This window comes from Salvelinus fontinalis, chromosome 41 (assembly GCF_029448725.1).
Source record: "Salvelinus fontinalis isolate EN_2023a chromosome 41, ASM2944872v1, whole genome shotgun sequence".
Taxonomy (NCBI): Eukaryota; Metazoa; Chordata; class Actinopteri; order Salmoniformes; family Salmonidae; genus Salvelinus; species Salvelinus fontinalis.
The window spans coordinates 10048355-10066498 of record NC_074705.1 but is presented as its reverse complement, the minus strand read 5'-3'; the positions used below and the strand labels follow the sequence as shown (position 1 = coordinate 10066498).

The 18144-nt window shown below is 42.3% G+C and overlaps 1 protein-coding gene across 5 annotated transcripts in view; it reads left to right on the top strand.

Annotated features, from left to right (window-relative positions):
* The window catches only part of LOC129840229 (beta-1,3-galactosyltransferase 1-like), a 128595-nt gene that overhangs the window by 74635 nt on the left and 35816 nt on the right, over positions 1-18144 (top strand). For 4 of the 5 annotated variants that reach the window (XR_008757177.1, XR_008757176.1, XR_008757175.1 and 1 more), the window contains exon 3: positions 17927-18074. The exons of the other annotated variant lie outside the window; for it this stretch is intronic. The gene's annotated coding sequence lies outside the window, so the exon portion shown is untranslated. The remainder of the gene's footprint in view (positions 1-17926; positions 18075-18144) is intronic. 5 annotated transcript variants of the gene reach the window in all.

Genomic DNA, 18144 nt, shown 5'->3' with positions numbered 1-18144 from the left:
ACAGGGAATAGGGTGCCATTTTACATGCACCCAATGCCACTCCACAAGGTGCATTATATCTGGAATAGATATGCAATCTGTGTTTTGGGCAATCAGTGTTTCCGATAGTATTTTTTTTGTATTATTATTTTTATTTCAGCAGGGAGTCACCATTTAGACCAGGGTCTCTTTCACAAAGGAACCCTGCAAAGGAACCCTCTGAAGCTGGAGACTCATATCTCCCTCACTAGCTTTAAGCACCAGCTGTCAAAGCAGCTCACAGATCACTGCACCTGTACATAGCCCATCTGTATTTATTTTCATTCATCTTTATTTATTTATCTTGTTCCTTTGCACCCCAGTATCTCTACTTGCACATTCATCTTCTGCACATCTACCATTCCAGTGTTTTAATTGCTACATTGTAATTACTTCGCCACCATGGCCTATTTATTGCCTTAACTCCCTTACCTTTCCTTCATTTGCACTAAGTGTATATAGACTTTTTGTTTTCTTTTTGTTGTACTGTATTATTGACTGTATGTTTTGTTTATTCCATGTGTAACTCTGTGTTGTTGTATGTGTCGAATTGCTATGCTTTATATTGGCCAGGTCGCAGTTGCAAATGAGAACTTGTTCTCAACTAGCCTACCTGGTTAAATAAAGGTGAAATATATATATATTTTTTAAATACACTATAAATACAAAAGTATGTGGACACCCCATCAAATTAGTGGATTTGGCTATTTCAGCCACACCCGTTGCTGGAAGGTGTATATAATCGAGTACACAGCCATGTAATTTCCATAGACAAACATTTGCATTAGAATGGCCTTACTAAAGAGCTCTGTGACTTTCAACGTGGCACCGTCATAGGATGCCACCTTTCCAACAAGGCAGTTTTTCAAATGTATGCCCTATTAGAGCTGTCCCTGTCAACTGTAAGTGTGTCCCTGTCATCTGTTATTGTGAAGTGGAAATGTCTAGGAGGAACAACGGCTCAGCCGCGAAGTGGTAGGCCACACAAGCTCACAGTACGGGACCCCCGAGTGCTGAAGCGCGTAGCGCATAAAAATCGTCTATCCTCGGTTGCAACACTCACTACCAAGTTCCAAACTGCCTCTGGAAGCAACGTCAGCACAAGAACCATGTTTTTCATGGTTTGGGCTAGGCCCCTTAAAATCTTAACGCTACAGCATACCATGACATTCTAGATGATTATGTGCTTCCAACTTTGTGGCAACAGTTTGGAGAAGGCCCTTTCCTGTGCACAAAGCGAGGTCCATACAGAAACACCAGAACATCTAATTGTAATGTATTTTGTAGTTGGTTCCAGCAATGAGGTGCTTTAAAGCTAAAAGTAGATTTATCGAGTTTGGTCGACACCTGAGGAACCTCAAGAGTTATCTCGTGTTTTTATATTTTAACAGCGAAGTTAGGTAAGTTGAAAGCTTGTGTAGTAGAGCTTTGTAAAAATTGCATTCCATTCCCTATAGGGCACTACTTATAGGGAATAGGGTAAAGTAGTGCACTCTATAGGGGACATTGTGGGTGCCACTTCAGACACAGTGATGGTCTGTGGTGTGTAAACTCCATACACTATAGCAGTGCAAAGCTTCCTGGTCGGTAAAGTAGCCAACTGCAGCCAATCTCCTGTGATTATTGGTGAATGGATGCTAAGCTAATGGAGTCGTTGGATCCTACTCTGAAATTAACAGCCTCTCTCCCACAGAGCCCTGTGCGTTTTAATTAATTAGTCGATAGTCGCTAATCAATCAGACCTGAATTACAGAGGGAAATTAGAAGGATGCACCCTAAATGCCGACCTCTGAGGAAAATCCATTCTGGCATGTATAGGGTTGTGGGGGAGGGAGGGGGGGAGGGAAAGGGATGCTGTTTCTACTACAGCTGTGTAGGAAAGCTGTTTCCCTAACATGTTAAGGATGCATCCGAGGATTACCATTGAGAATCAATAGGAAATGCTAAATGATCGAAGCAAGTCAACGTATAGTGTTTGTATGTGACAATAAAACATATTTGAATTTTTTTCTTCTCTGAAAAATGAAGTCATGGAATGATCTTAGTAAGGGTTGTCGTGGTGAATGTGGGTGATGCCATCCAACCTGCCATCCACCCATTTCTTGGAGGTAAAAGTGCCACTGAGTGGATTTCTCTAGTACCACATTCCTGATAAAGGTGCCCTTATAGTAGTGTAGGCACACAAAGCAAGCATCTGCTGCCTGCCACTCTATTGAAGTGCCACACACACACACACACACACACACACACACACACACACACACACACACACACACACACACACACACACACACACACACACACACACACACACACACACACACACACACACACACACACACACACACACACACACACACACACACACACACACACACACACACACACACACCAACTAAAAATGACCAATTAAACTATTGAGTGGTACTGGGTGACATGATTCTATTTTCCAGTCTATATGTAGTTACTGTGGAGAGTACCAACAGCTAAGAACACGTTTAATCTCCTCAGATCAATGGAGCATGGCTGTAATTGGGATAATGCAACATACCAGGGTGGGAAACAGGCATTTGAGAAGATTACGCTAGTGTCAGATTAAATGACACAGTGCACAGGTTTCATTAGTCTAGCGTGAAGCGCTTCTCTTCAGTTCCAGGGGGTATAAACACACGAACCCACTGCTCCTGAGATAGAGGGGCGGATGTGATATTCAATCAAATCTGTTCTCGGGTTTATGGGGGAAACAAATAAAAAACAAATGATAATTGATTTGATATTGGATTAGATTCATATCACCCTTTTCTAGGGGACTCAAAGTGCTGTGTACTGCAGATTACGCTGTATGCAATGGGAGAAATTCAAACTACCACTTCAGATTTGAAAGTTAGATTATGGAATCATAACTCATAGGGTTAAAACCTGTCTCAGCTGTAGCTTCAACCCTTTTTACTGTAACCCACAAAAGCAATTGTAAAATTGAATTGAGCTTTAGAGTCCCAAGGTCTAAAACTAGGGTCAGCCACAAAGAAAGGTTTGAAATCTTCAGCCTAGTCTGATTACACAGATCGAGGAAAATACATGTTTTTAGACACATAATGACATTTCACAAAAATAGTGTAGCATTCACAACTGTAAATTATCTTCACCAGTCTTCGCTAAGCTGAGAACATTGTGTCGAGATTGTTTTGTAGTCTGTGAAAGCTTGGATGGTGTAGGTCTTATAGCTCTCAGAACCACGATAAAGACCTTTTAGTGTTGTGGCTACAGAGTAGCTTTAATAGGGTAAACCCTGAAGCTGTTTTCTGGATCAGTAATGTATACTGCTCAGTCAAGTGTTTCTGTCCAGTTGATTTGTTGTTTTTAGGTGATAGAAATATCTGATTTTGGCATAGAACTATAGAGTGTAAAGCGCCTGTACTTGATAATTCAAACACGTCCATCAGGTCGCTTCATACTGTATTGCCAAAGTGCTGCATCTTTGACAATACAGTATGCTGGACCTATTAAAGGGAAATCAATAAGCAAATAAAAACAGGATCGTTTTAAGATTTTTTTTTTTTTTTTTTTTTACTTTTCTGTCCACTTCCCTGTTTTATCTTCACGTAGTCCTTATAACCACAGACTCCTAGTATCCGTTGCATACTGAAAGAGTGAGCAGCCCTTTCACTAGACCGACCTTTGATGAGGTGAACTTCAGTAGATGAACAGACAAACGCTGCCTCAGTTATAGTACAGCACATAAATTACTATTCTGTAGTTCAATACATTTGTTTCAAGTCCAGGTCAGGAGCAAGAACACAATAAACCAGTATTGTGATGCCCAGTGAAATGAACACAGGTTTCAAGACGGATGTTTCGAAACCTCATTTATCATGTCCTTCCTTCCTCTTTGGTTGGTCCTCCCTGTATGAGAGGGTAAACGTGAGGTATACCTCTATTCCCGACTTCCACTCGGGAACGCGAGTGTGAGTTTTTGCATGTCTGAGTGTCGAAGAGAGAGTAGCTCAAGGTCTCAGCAAGGTCTACGTTCCCCAGGAGCCCCTGGAGACAGAGGTGAACCATGAGTCCTAGTCCACCCACCATAGCAGAATGCCTATAGCAGAATCCCAAACTCAAGGCTCTAGTTTCCCATGAGGCATTCTTTGCTCTCACCTATCATCACAGGGGTCAGATTCAACATGACCTCCTCCTGGCTCTGCACTGACTTGGCTAACCTAGGCTCACAACACCGCCTGGCCCCACTCCAACCCCCCAGGCATCATGTGTGTCTGTGACGGGGACACTGGAGGACGGTGCAACCACTTTACACGCCCACAGCTGACCTTTCATCCCCTTCTGTCATCACATGCGTAACACTCTGGCATGGCCGTCTGGACACTTGACCATACGATCGCTTGACCATCTGGTCATATGGCCGTATTTCACAGACTTTTACATGATGAATTCACGTGTGACACTCTAGCACAACTACCTTAGTACCGTTTGACCACTACACCATTCGACCTTCTGAATGTCTTTCAGGATATAATACATAATGTTTTCAAGGCTGCTGTGCTGGTCATTAGTCCTGCTGACCTCCCGGCAGGTTCATTTATGACATCATGTCCTGGCAATGGTGAAGGGCATTATGAGAGGGATTACACCCAACACCCTGGCTCAGTCAGTCCCCCACGCTGGCACTGCACCTTTTCTGTTTCACATTAAAAATAAAGTAGAGTGTGTGGGATGGGGGCTTTGGTGTGTGTGTATGCGATTATCAGTGTGTGCGCTGCTAGAGAGCGAGGATCGTCTTTCAGAGACACCTGAAAATGCGCAGTGCGGAGGGACTCCTGCCTTGAAGGCAGCGGTAATTGAAGTTGAAATGAAAAAGGACTCCAGAGCCAACGCTGCCAAGAGAGCAGACGGGGATATGAGAGGAGGGATGAGGACATGAGAGGAGCGGAGAGGAGAGGAGAAGGGTCCAAGGGAGTCCAAATCTATAGGGGAAAATCAAAGGTGCCCCGTAGGTGCTAAAGAAGTGATTTCCTTGGGGGAAAATGTAGTTTGGCTCACCAACTCCCCTTGAGTTATTAAAACATGGATTACCTACAGAACGCAGGGTTGAGAGAGAGAGAGACTTAATTATTCTAGCCTTTTTAATCTGTGTTTAGAGGTAATGTGTGTTTGTAATACAGTGCCTGACAACATTACCGTACTTCCATAGACTATATATACAAAAGTATGTGGACACCCCTTCAAATGAGTGGATTTGGCTATTTCAGCCACACCTGTTGCTGACAGGTGTATAAAATCGAGCACACAGCCATGCAATCTCCATAGACAAACATTGGCAGTAGAATGGCCTTACTGAAGAGCTCAGTGACTTTCAACGTGGCACCGTCATAGGATGCTACCTTTCCAACAAATCAGTTTGTCAAATTTTTGCCCTGCTAGAGCTGCCCCGTTCAACTGTAAGTGTTGTTATTGTGAAGTGGATACGTCCTGGAGCAACAACGGCTCAGCCGCGAAGTGGTAGGCCACACAAGCTCACAGAACGGGACCGCCGGGTGCTGAAATGCATAGCGAACTTGACTGGCCTGCACAGAGCCCTGATCTCAACCCCATCGAAACACCTTTGGGATGAATTGTAACGCCGACTGCGAGTCAGGCCTAATCGCCCAACATCAGCGCCTGACCTCACTATTGCTCTTGTGGCTGAATGGAAGCAAGTCCCCAAAGCAATGTTCCAACATTTAGTGGAACGCTTTCCCAGAACAGTGGAGGCTGTTACAGCAGCAAAGGGGGGACCATCTCCATGTCAATGCCCATGATTTTGGAATGAGATGTTCGACATGCAGGTGTCCACATACTTTTGGTCATGTAGTACACCAGATAGGTGCAGTGAAATGTGTTGTTTTACAGGGTCAGTCATAATAGTACGGAGACCCTGTAGCAAATTAGGGGTAAGTGCTATGCTCAAGGATTTTCATCATGTCGGCTCAGGTATTTCAGACAGATTTTTCCCCTTAACGGCTCAGATATTTCAGAGCTAGAGTCTGTCAGCCCGGGAAGGTCTTTACAATATTAATACCCCAAGTCATTATGCAGTTTTATTCTCCCTACTGTAACTGTTTCAGAGCTGGCCCAATGCCTCAGTCAGCAGCTCGGCCTTATCCTGCAACTGTACTGTACAGTACCACAGATAGAACAATGAGACAGATATTTCAAAAGATGTATAAATGTGAAGCATCCACTTGGCGTTTCCACTCACTACCAAATATGGTAGTGAGAGGAAGCCCACCGGACGGCAGTGGGAGAAGATAGAACAAGATGGATTTTGGCTGACATTCTGCTAATTTTGTCATCGATAAAATATTTAATCTCAATACAGTTTTCTGTTCCCAAAAGTAGAATCTGTTATGAGTTTTAAAGACTTTACCCTTTTAAAAATTGCGTTGTTTGGAAGGATTGCAAAGGTGAATTGAGTTATTGCACACGCACACTTCACAGGCTAGAACATGCCAATAGGATCTCGCTAGATCGTCCTTGGCCTATGGGCTTGGTCTTTTACCAAATAGGGCTATCTACTGTATACCCCCCTACCTTATCACAACACAACTGATGGGCTCAAACCCAGTAAGAAGGAAAGAACAAATTAACTTTTAACAAGGCACACCTGTTAATTGAAATGCATTCCGTGTGACTACCTCATGAAGCTGGTTGAGAGAATGCCAAGAGTGTGCAAAGCTGTCATCAAGGCAAAGAGTGGCTACTTTGAAGAATCTAAAATCTAAAATATATTTTGATTTGTTTAACACTTTTTTGGTTACTACATGATTCCATATGTGTTATTTCATAGTTTCGATGTCTTCACTATTATTCTACAAAGTAGAAAATAGTAAAAATAAAGAAAAACAATTGAATGAGTAGGTGTGTCCAAACTTTTGACTGGTACTGTATGTACTACCTGAAAAATAAAGTTGACATGCAGACAAATGAATTGCATGCAGAGAAGGGAAATAGCCTACTGTCTGGAGTCATAATAACAATTAGCTAAATACAGTGATATATTAAAAAGTGTTGATAGGGGACAGAATGCGGTCAGAGCATCACATAATTGGCATATACAGTTGAAGTCGGAAGTTTACATACACTTAGGTTGGGGTCATTAAAACTCGTTTTTCAACCAATCCACAAATTTCTTGTTAACAAACTATAGTTTTGGCAAGTCGGTTAGGACATCCACTTTGTGCATGACACACGTCATTTTTCCAACAATTGTTTACAGACAGATTATTTCACTTATAATTCACTGTTTCACAATTCCAGTGGGTCAGAAGTTTACATATACTCAATTAGTATTTGGTAGCATTGCCTTTAAATTGTTTAACTTGGGTCAAACGTTTCAGGTAGCCTACCACAAGCGTCCCACATTAAGTTGGGTGAATTTTGGCCCATTCCTCCTGACAGAGCTGGTGTAACTGATTCAGGTTTGTAGGCCTCCTTGCTCGCACACACTTTTTCAGTTCTGCCCACAAATGTTCTGTGAGATTGAGGTCAGGGCTTTGTGATGGCCACTTCAATACCTTGACTTTGTTGTCCTTAAGCCACTTTGCCACAACTTTGGAAGTATGCTTGGTGTCATTGTCCATTTGGAAGACCCATTAGTGACCAAGCTTTAACTTCCTAACTGCTGTGTTAAGATGTTGCTTCAATATATCCACATAATTTTCCATCCTCATGATGCCATCTATTTTGTGAAGTGCACCAGTTCCTCCTGCAGGAAAGCACCCCCACAACATGATACTGCCACCCCTGTGCTTCACGGTTGGGATGGTCTTCTTTGGCTTGCAAGCCTCCCCCCTTTTCCTCCAAACATAACGATGGTCATTATGGCCAGTTTCTGTTTGGACACATTTCTCCAAAAAGTACGATCTTTGTCCCCATGTGCAGTTGCAAACTGTAGTCTGTTTTTTTTATGGCGGTTTTTGAGCAGTGGCTTCTTCGTTGCTGAGCGGCATTTCAGGTTATGTCGATGTAGGACTCGTTTTACTTTGGATATAGATGCTTTGTACCTGTTTCCTCCAGCATCTTCACAAGGTCCTTTGCTATTGTTCTGGGATTGATTTTCACTTTTTGCACCAAAGTACGTTCATCTCTAGGAGACAGAACGCGTCTCCTTCCTGAGCGGTATGACGGCTGCGTGGTCCCATGGTGTTTATACTTGCGTACTATTGTTTGTACAGATGAACGTGGTACCTTCAGGCATTGGAAATTGCTCCCAAGAATGAACCAGACTTGTGGAGGTCTACATATTTTTTTCTGAGGACTTGGCTGATTTCTTTTGATTATCCCATGATATTATGCAAAGAGGCACTGAGTTTGAACGTAGGCCTTGAAATACATCCACAGATACACCTCCAATTGACTCAAATGATTTCAATTCGCCTATCTGAAGCTTCTAAAGCCATGACATCATTTTCTGGAATTTTCAAAGCTGTTTAAAGGCACAGTCAACTTGGTGCATGTAAACTTCTGACCCACTGAAATTGTGATTAAGTGAAATAATCTGTCTGTCAACAATTGTTGGAAAAATTACTTGTGGCATGCACAAAGTAGATGTCCTTACCACTTGCCAAAACTATAGTTTCTTAACAAGAAATTTGTGGAGTGGTTGAAAAACGAGTTTTAATGACTCCAACCTAAGTGTATGTAAACTTCCGACTTCAACTGTATGTATGTATTTATATGGATATATATAATTACCCCAAAAATATATGGGGGATTGGAAATGATGCAGACAACTACATTGATGGAAGCAACAATCTTTCCGCAATATTAAAGCTGATCCACCCCTTAATTTTTTTATATATATAAATAAAATAATAATACATTAATGTAATTGGCAGGTAACAGGTCGGCTCTTGGGAACAATTCTATGTGGGTTGGGTCAGGTTGCAGAGTAAAATTGGTCCTGATGTTAGGTGTCGGTTGGGTCTCGGACTTGATATGGCCCGCGCCGGGCGGGTGCGGCTCCAAAAAACTGACCCATGCAGGACTCTACCACCATGGGACCTGCTCTGACTGTCCTATCCTGCTACTGTACTGCACTACAGTACCACCATGGGACCTACACTGACAGCCCTATCCTGCTACTGTACTGCACTACAGTACCACCATGGGACCTACACTGACAGCCCTATCCTGCTACTGTACTGCACTACAGTACCACCATGGGACCTACACTGACAGCCCTATCCTGCTACTGTACTGCACTACAGTACCACCATGGGACCTACACTGACAGCCCTATCCTGCTACTACACTGCACTACAGTACCACCATGGGACCTACACTGACAGCCCTATCCTGCTACTACACTGCACTACAGTACCACCATGGGACCTACACTGACAGCCCTATCCTGCTACTGTACTGCACTACAGTACCACCATGGGACCTGCTCTGACTGCCCTATCCTGCTACTGCACTGCACTACAGTACCACCATGGGACCTGCTCTGACTGCCCTATCCTGCTACTGCACTGCACTACAGTACCACCATGGGACCTGCTCTGACAGCCCTATCCTGCTACTGTACTGCACTACAGTACCACCATGGGACCTACACTGACAGCCGTATCCTGCTACTACACTGCACTACAGTACCACCATGGGACCTGCTCTGACTGTACTATCCTGCTACTACACTACACTACAGTACCACCATGGGACCTACACTGACAGCCCTATCCTGCTACTGTACTGCACTACAGTACCACCATGGGACCTGCTCTGACTGCCCTATCCTGCTACTGTACTGCACTACAGTACCACCATGGGACCTGCTCTGACTGCCCTATCCTGCTACTGTACTGCACTACAGTACCACCATGGGACCTGCTCTGACTGCCCTATCCTGCTACTACACTGCACTACAGTACCACCATGGGACCTACACTGACAGCCCTATCCTGCTACTACACTGCACTATAGTACCACCATGGGACCTACACTGACAGCCGTATCCTGCTACTGTACTGCACTACAGTACCACCATGGGACCTACACCAACAGCCCTATCCTGCTACTGTACTGCACTACAGTACCACCATGGGACCTACACTGACAGCCCTATCCTGCTACTGTACTGCACTACAGTACCACCATGGGACCTGCTCTGACTGCCCTATCCTGCTACTACACTGCACTACAGTACCACCATGGGACCTACACTGACAGCCCTATCCTGCTACTACACTGCACTACAGTACTACCATGGGACCTGCTCTGACTGCCCTATCCTGCTACTACACTGCACTACAGTACCACCATGGGACCTACACTGACAGCCCTATCCTGCTACTGTACTGCACTATAGTACCACCATGGGACCTGCTCTGACAGCCCTATCCTGCTACTGTACTGCACTATAGTACCACCATGGGACCTACACCAACAGCCCTATCCTGCTACTGTACTGCACTACAGTACCACCATGGGACCTACACTGACAGCCCTATCCTGCTACTGTACTGCACTATAGTACCACCATGGGACCTGCTCTGACTGCCCTATCCTGCTACTACACTGCACTACAGTACCACCATGGGACCTGCTCTGACTGCCCTATCCTGCTACTGTACTGCACTACAGTACCACCATGGGACCTGCTCTGACTGCCCTATCCTGCTACTGTACTGCACTACAGTACCACCATGGGACCTACACTGACAGCCCTATCCTGCTACTGTACTGCACTACAGTACCACCATGGGACCTACACTGACAGGGATGGACCTAGGTATCAAAGGCTCACTGAATGGGAACCGTACCAGCTTTGCTGGCTTTACTCAGCTTGCACCTGTTTGCATAGGATTCTCTCTGCTCTCCCCATGTTTGCCTAGTGAAACCTTGGCCCATGCCCGATGTATGTACAGTGTGTGTGTTTGTGTTGCCATTAGGGCCATGAGTCAATTGTGAGTCTGTCCCCGGCCCGTACCATAAGTCTCACAGCACAGGGGCATGTCAGCTCAGCATGATCTGGCCTCCACACACACACACACGCTTAATTTCATAAAACGATTGTCCAAACCCAATTTGTCATGGGCCACAGTTGTGCTCTGAACACCACCCGTTTGCTCCAGGCTGACTTTATGCTCTGTCATATTTGATAAGTCTTATGTGGTCTGTTACGGACGCAGCAGTGAACAAAGGTACATTTCCCCACGTTGCCAAATGGTGAGACGTGCCCCCTGCACATGTTATCACGCCCTATGATCATTAGGTACAACGACAACAAGGTAGTCTATGGTACGGTCTATGGAAGATTTAAACAGATTGGACGTGTGCTCTACTGTAGGTCTATAGTGAACATAAAGACACAGCTACGATGTTAGCATATGTAAGATAACCTGTCTTCCTGTATTTTTACTGCTGTCTGTCAGTAGAACGAATGGATGTATTGCTGAACAGACCTTGAGGATAGTGTGTAGTAGATAAATCAGAGCATCTGTACCTCTTCAGGCTTTACAATAGACTGAGAGAAAAGTAGAACAGCTAAAAAAATATATGTATCTTCAGGAATTATATATAAAACATGTGCCTCTGAAACTGATAAAGAAAGAAATACTTTGGAATCCTCTTCTCTGATAACGTTAGATAAAATTCCCCCAAGGCCCTTTTTGGTCTCTGAATCAAATTATGGATATTATGTTCTTTTTTGGGAGCATTTATTTGACTCGTAGTAAGAGCAAGTGCACATTCTGTAGGCAAATCTGCGTTGAGTGCTTTTAGTGGCCACTTCATGAAGGCTCTAATGTCCATTTGACCTTTGTCCATGTTGCAGTATAATGTACAGCTTAAAAGCAGGATAGTGTTAGTCTTTTTTTGGCTGAAAACAAACATGTTTTCCAATTCCAAAATGTACAAACTCTACTTTTATGAAGAGTAAAACAATAACTAGATAACTAGATGGTTGTGGGGTTTGCTTTAGCTTTTTTTAAAGTATATTTGTGGTAGTGGAAGAGGTAAAAAAAAAAAACTAACTATTTATTAAAGCAAAGCCGTTACAGTGCCTTCAGAAAGTTTTCACACCCCTTGACTTTTTCCACATTTTGTTGTGTTACAGCCTGAATTTAAAATGGATTAAATTGAGATTTCGTGTCACTGGCCTACACACAATACCCAATAATGTCAAAGTGGAATTATGTGTTTAGAAATGTTTACAAATTAATTAAAAAGGAAATGCTGAAATGTCTTGAGTCAATAAGTATTCAACCCCTTTGTTATGGCAAGCCTAAATACGTTTAGAAGTCACATATTAAGTTGCATGGACTCACTCTGTGTACAATAATAGTGTTTGAATTACATTTTTTAATGACTACCTCATTTCTGTAAACACATACAATTATCTGTAAGGTCCCTCAGTCGAGCACTGAATTTAAACCACAAAGACCAGGAAGGTTTTCCAATGCCCCTCTTTTTACACTGTTGTTACTCGGTTATTATCTATGCATAAGTCACTTTAATAACTCTACCTACATGTATATATTACCTCAATTACCTCGCCTAACCGGTGCCCCGAACTTTGACTCTGTACCGGTACCCCCTGTATATAGCCCGCTATTGTTATTTTACTGCTTCTCTTAATTATTTGTTACTTTTATATCTTATTTTGTAGGTATTTTTCTGAAAACTGCATTGTTGGTTAAGGGCTTGTAAGTAAGCATTTCACTGTAAGGTCTACACCTGTTGTATTCGGCGCATGTGACAAATACAATTTGGGTAAAGATGGGTAAAAATAAAAAGCAGACATTGAACATCCTTTTGAGCGTGGTGAAGTTATTAATTACACTTTGGATGGTGTATCAATAATCCCAGTCACTTCAAAGATACAGGCATCCTTCCTAACTCAGTTGCCAGAGAGGAAGGAAAACAGTTACATAGTTTAATGGCTGTGATAGTGGAAAACTAAGGAAGGATCAACTTCTGTCTGTCCCTAGCTTCCTGTGCTGCCCCATGAGCTCCTCTGCGTGTGCTAGTATCCATAACAACGGCTCCGTTTGGGCTGCTCAATGACGAAACATCAGAGAGCTGTTAACTGACATAAGATAGCTACTTTTCGTCACTCTAAACTCCGACAAACATGATACTTACAACATGAGATTGTACTTGTTACTTACAACATGAGGTTTTTCCCAGGAAAGTTTCCCAGGACAAGATAGACATATCTGATATTGGCAGAAAGCTTAAATTCTTGTTAATCTAACATGAAAAGTTCTTAATAAACAAATTAGGCACATTTGGGCAGTCTTGATACAAAATCTTGAACAGAAATGCAACGGTTCATTGGATCAGTCTAAAACGTAGCACATACACTGCTGCCATATAGTGGCCAAAATCTAAATTGCACCTGGGCTGGAATAATACATTATGGCCTTTCTCTTGGATTTCAAAGATGATGGTACAAAACAAATACAAAAGAACAGTTGTTTTTTTTCTTTGTATTATCTTTTACCAGATCTATTTTGTTATATTCTACTACATTCCTTTCACATTTCCATAAACTTCAAAGTGTTTCCTTTCAAATGGTATCAAGAATATGCATATTCTTGCTTCAGGGCCTGAGCTCCGGGCAGTTAGATTTGGGTATGTCATTTTTGGTGAAAATTGAAAAAAAGGGCAAATCCTTATTAATAACGTTTTTGAGAACTTGAAGTTAAGATAGCCTGAACATGTGAAAGTTGGTTTGGGGTCTCTTGAACTGTTCAAGAATTACTGTTGGTAAGTTATTTTATGCACATTTATGCACATTTAACGTAAACTCACGTAAACTCGTACATCTCCTTGGTCCGTACAATTGCTCTTATTTTAGCGCCCCAAAAACGTAATACTTCCAGATCAACTGTAATGTCAATACCATTGTAAAGCACAATTTCTCCCCTTTCCAACATGATCAATTACATGACCTAAACGCTGCCCGTTTCTGCATAATTCAAGCAGGCAAAGGGGGAAGTGAGGAAGTGAAACTAATGCGTGATAGTGAGGAGAGATTTTGTGTGGGAAAAAGGCTTTTTTTCACTCGATCTGTCCAACTTATCACCTTATCGCCTCTAAAATGTAAATAAAACACTATAAAGAGTTTATATAATGTGTCATTACATACCTATTTGAAGGTTTGTGTCGAATTTGAATCGGGTTTTTAGGGCGGTGCTAAAGTGATCTTAGAAGTAAACAGCAGCTTTGAGAATGATGATGATGATGACGCAGAAAATGACTAGGTATCACCCCCTTACCCCGTCACTGTCCATTTCTTGTTTTTAAACGATGAGAGAAGTGCTACACCTGGTGGAGAGAGATTGTAAGACATAAATAGTTGCTTTATGCGTGCTGTACGTTACGACATGACACGTCACGATGTAACGGAGGGTCCGTTTTTTTTCAACTTTTCTCCAATACTATAGAACCATTACTATGTCGATCAACGCTTGAATAGAAACCTAGTTCACACCCCCGATTTTGAAGTCAACACAATCGCTACATTCCCATTACTTTTCTTTGTAGCCTCGTTTGAATGTTGTGGTTGCGCACATTTGTACGGAATGGGGTGAGTTTACGTTATATAGTTAATGACAAGACATGAGAGAGCTGTTAGCTGATGTTAGCTAGCTACTTTTCGTCACTCTAAACTCCGACAAACAGCTGTAACTGTTGATTGGTAGAAGATAATTACGTTCTGATTCCAGCTTTAAATAGAACAGAAGTAAACCAAGATGTCATAGCCTTTAAGTGTTTGTGAGTGTCCATAGCAATGGCTCAGTTTGGGCTGCTCAACGACATGACTGAGAGCTGTTAGCTGGCTTTAGCTAACTACTTTTCGTCGCTCTAAACTCAGACAAACAGCTAGAACTTTTGATTGGTAGTAGATAATTCTGTTTTGATTCCAGATAATTGTAATACCAGAGCAGTAGACCAAGATGTCATTTTTTCAGTTGTTTGTAAAAGGTTCTGGGGCAAATAGCTAATGCGGTTACTAAAACAGCTGTATCGGTAGATTGGTAGCAGTTATTTTTGTTCCGTTTGGAATAGCAGAGAAATAGAGGAAGATTTCACATGCTTGCGAAAGGGGTCAAATTAGCAGATTTTTGTCAAAAGTTGCATTGTTCTCAGTGAATGGAATGTTGGAAATCTGGGAGTTTAAAAGTATAAAATATATATAAAAAAGTTGTATGCAAGCACACTGGTCCTGACCCTTTAGCACATTTTAAAGTTGGAATTATGTTTCTAGCTTAAACAGTATAAGAGGAGTAGCGTTCCTAATAATAGGGAAGTATGACAAAGATTTAAAGTGGGGAATCTTGCTTCACAAGCCCCATTAATTACATTCTATGGAATGTTTACCAAATTGCGTCAGCCTATTCAATATTCATCTATTCAGTTTTGTCAAATTTACTATGTTGTGCTTGCCTTAGAACTACTAACACAGGAGTGTACACTGAGCAGAGGTAAGGCAAGACTAACCGAATGAAAAATATCCAATAAAATGACCAGACTACATCACTCTTATCCCCATGGCGACAGGGTGTCTACCTAAACGGCAGTATATCCATGCAGCTGTGCTCTGAGGATACACTGACAGACACCACACTAGCAGAGCACAGTACTCTATGAGGGTGTGAGCTTTTAATGCTATGCAGAGAGTGGAACTGTAGAATAATGGAAGCGTAATTAGTTCCTGTCCCATGGTGACATCGTCCTCCTCTCCTTCCCCCTCTGTCACCGCATCACTGCTCGACTTTATAGACAGGTTAGCTGACAACATCACCGAAGAGATGCACACGATTCAATGGGGCAGAAGTCCGTGTGTTGTTGTAATTTAATCTGGATGGCCAGATAGCTAGCAATGACGATGACAAGAAGCTTCCATGTGGAGAATTGCAGGATGCTCATTTCAGCTAGTTTTATGTTGTTCTTGATACCATCTTGTTATTAGGTGTTTTGGCTGATGTCATGTCTACGTTAATATGGCAAAAATGTGCTGGCTAGCTAGCTAATCAACAACTGTGACGATGTATTTGAGAGCCAACAACATTGGACACTAAATATAGTTTACATGTTGTCAACAATCTACAGTAAGTCTGTTTTGTCCCATAGTTGCGCACGCTTCGGTTTTGTTGCTAAACAACCAACCTATCTATGGAGACTGGGGGACGGGCGGGGGTGGGAGGAGGGGGAACAGGGGAGTCTTTGAACCATCATGAAGCTGCATACAGTTATTGTACACTAGTCCAATTATGTATAGGAATGTTGAATGCAGAAACTGGGCCAAGAAGCAGATTTGTCAGTATTATCTGGGACATTTCATGAGAGAAAGAGAAATATGTGTAGTGTGGTAGATATGTATGTATGATGTATTCCATGGATGGTATGGAAGGTATTGTTATGTCATGGTTCTTGAGAGAAATAGCCAATCAACACCTGGTTGAGAAAATTGGCTGGGAACCCTATGGTATCTATCTAGTCATTTAGATTTGTGGTCAAGGTGTGTTTACTGCATATATTATCAATTTGTCTTCATTATCACCATGGTGACAGGGTTATAGACAGTTTGATAGAGAGAGAGAAAGAGAGCGAGAGAGTAAGACAGAGTTTCTTCTACAGTGTGTCTGGTTGAAGGATGCATGTTTGAGTGTGAAGTAGACGTACCCATTACCGTCTTGATGTTCTGTTTGTAGTTCATCCTTGTTCCCTTGGTAGATACTCATCAATCTCTATGACTAAAGGTCATTTAAAAAGTAGAAGGATAAATATTTGAAAATGCTTTACCTCAGCGAGTTGTTCTGACCTCAAACAAAGAGCACTGTGACACTAATGGTTTTGATTTTCTTTGAAAATAATCCTAATTTAGATTCTAAAACCAAAGAACTGGCACCATGCAACCACACACTCTCCTTCTCCCAGCCCATGTGCTTTTTCTCTTCCCACTCACGGACCTGTGAACACTGCGAAGTCACACATAAGCACACTAAGTCGTGCACACAAACACACGCGTACAAAAACACAAGGGCACACAGACACTAACAGTTATTGTACACACAAGTACCTAATGCAGTCTCTTTCTCTCTCTTACACATGCACGCACGCATACACACACACACACACACACACACACACACACACACACACACACAGTATCGTACATCTGCCCACACACATACAGTACAAAGAGATGCCTGGAGAAATTGTCTTCTGATCTGCCAACTACCATAAATCACATTACTAACACAGAGTCCCTCATCACTGACGAAACGCACCAAAGTTAAACAGTTCACTCAGAGTTCTAACCTTCTCTGTATCCCTACATTGTTTGTACTGTACAACATGCCGTGGTGACGCTTTAGCCTGAATTAATTCACATCATAATTGGAATGTACTGTAGTTGTTGTCAAATGGGAGCTTGGGAGGTACGACAAATAGTTCAGTTCAGGTAATTTATGGTATAAAGTGCTTCATGTATTATCTAGTGTCTACAGGTCCTGCCATCTCACCAATTTACCCACAACCACCTGGTGACACATCAACAGAGACTCTACAAGAAGATAAACTGTCATTTATACTCTTTCTATTGTGCACCATTTACTAATTGCACTGATTAACATCCTTGGATGGTGAATTCATTCCTATTTTCCTCAGAGCAGCCTACTGTGCCTCTGTCAGAATAGGAGTGTTGTAATTATCTATTGTGATCGTAAGCTATTCATTGAATTGAAGAGTAATTGCAGGGTAATAGTAATTGCCAATCAGAGACAGAGGCTCACAGATATTAAAGGATTGGTTTGGTAAGAGATAATGGCGAAGGAACTCCACTTAGCCTATGGGAGAGGTGGAGTCATCATCTTTCTTGCTTACTCCTATCCATTCCTTTCAGATCTGTGAACACCAAAGGGGTAGAAGAAGGGGCTAGGGGCTGAAGGAACCAAGCCAGAAGTCTGAAAGATTGAGGTCAAGGCTGTCCATTGTTTTGCCTGCAGGACCAGTGAGAGATTACGTTTTGATGACGAGCTCTATACCTTAAGGTGAGATAAAAATTCAAAGTCAGTCTTTATGAAAAGACTCCATACTTTTGGGAAAAACATTGTTGAAAAT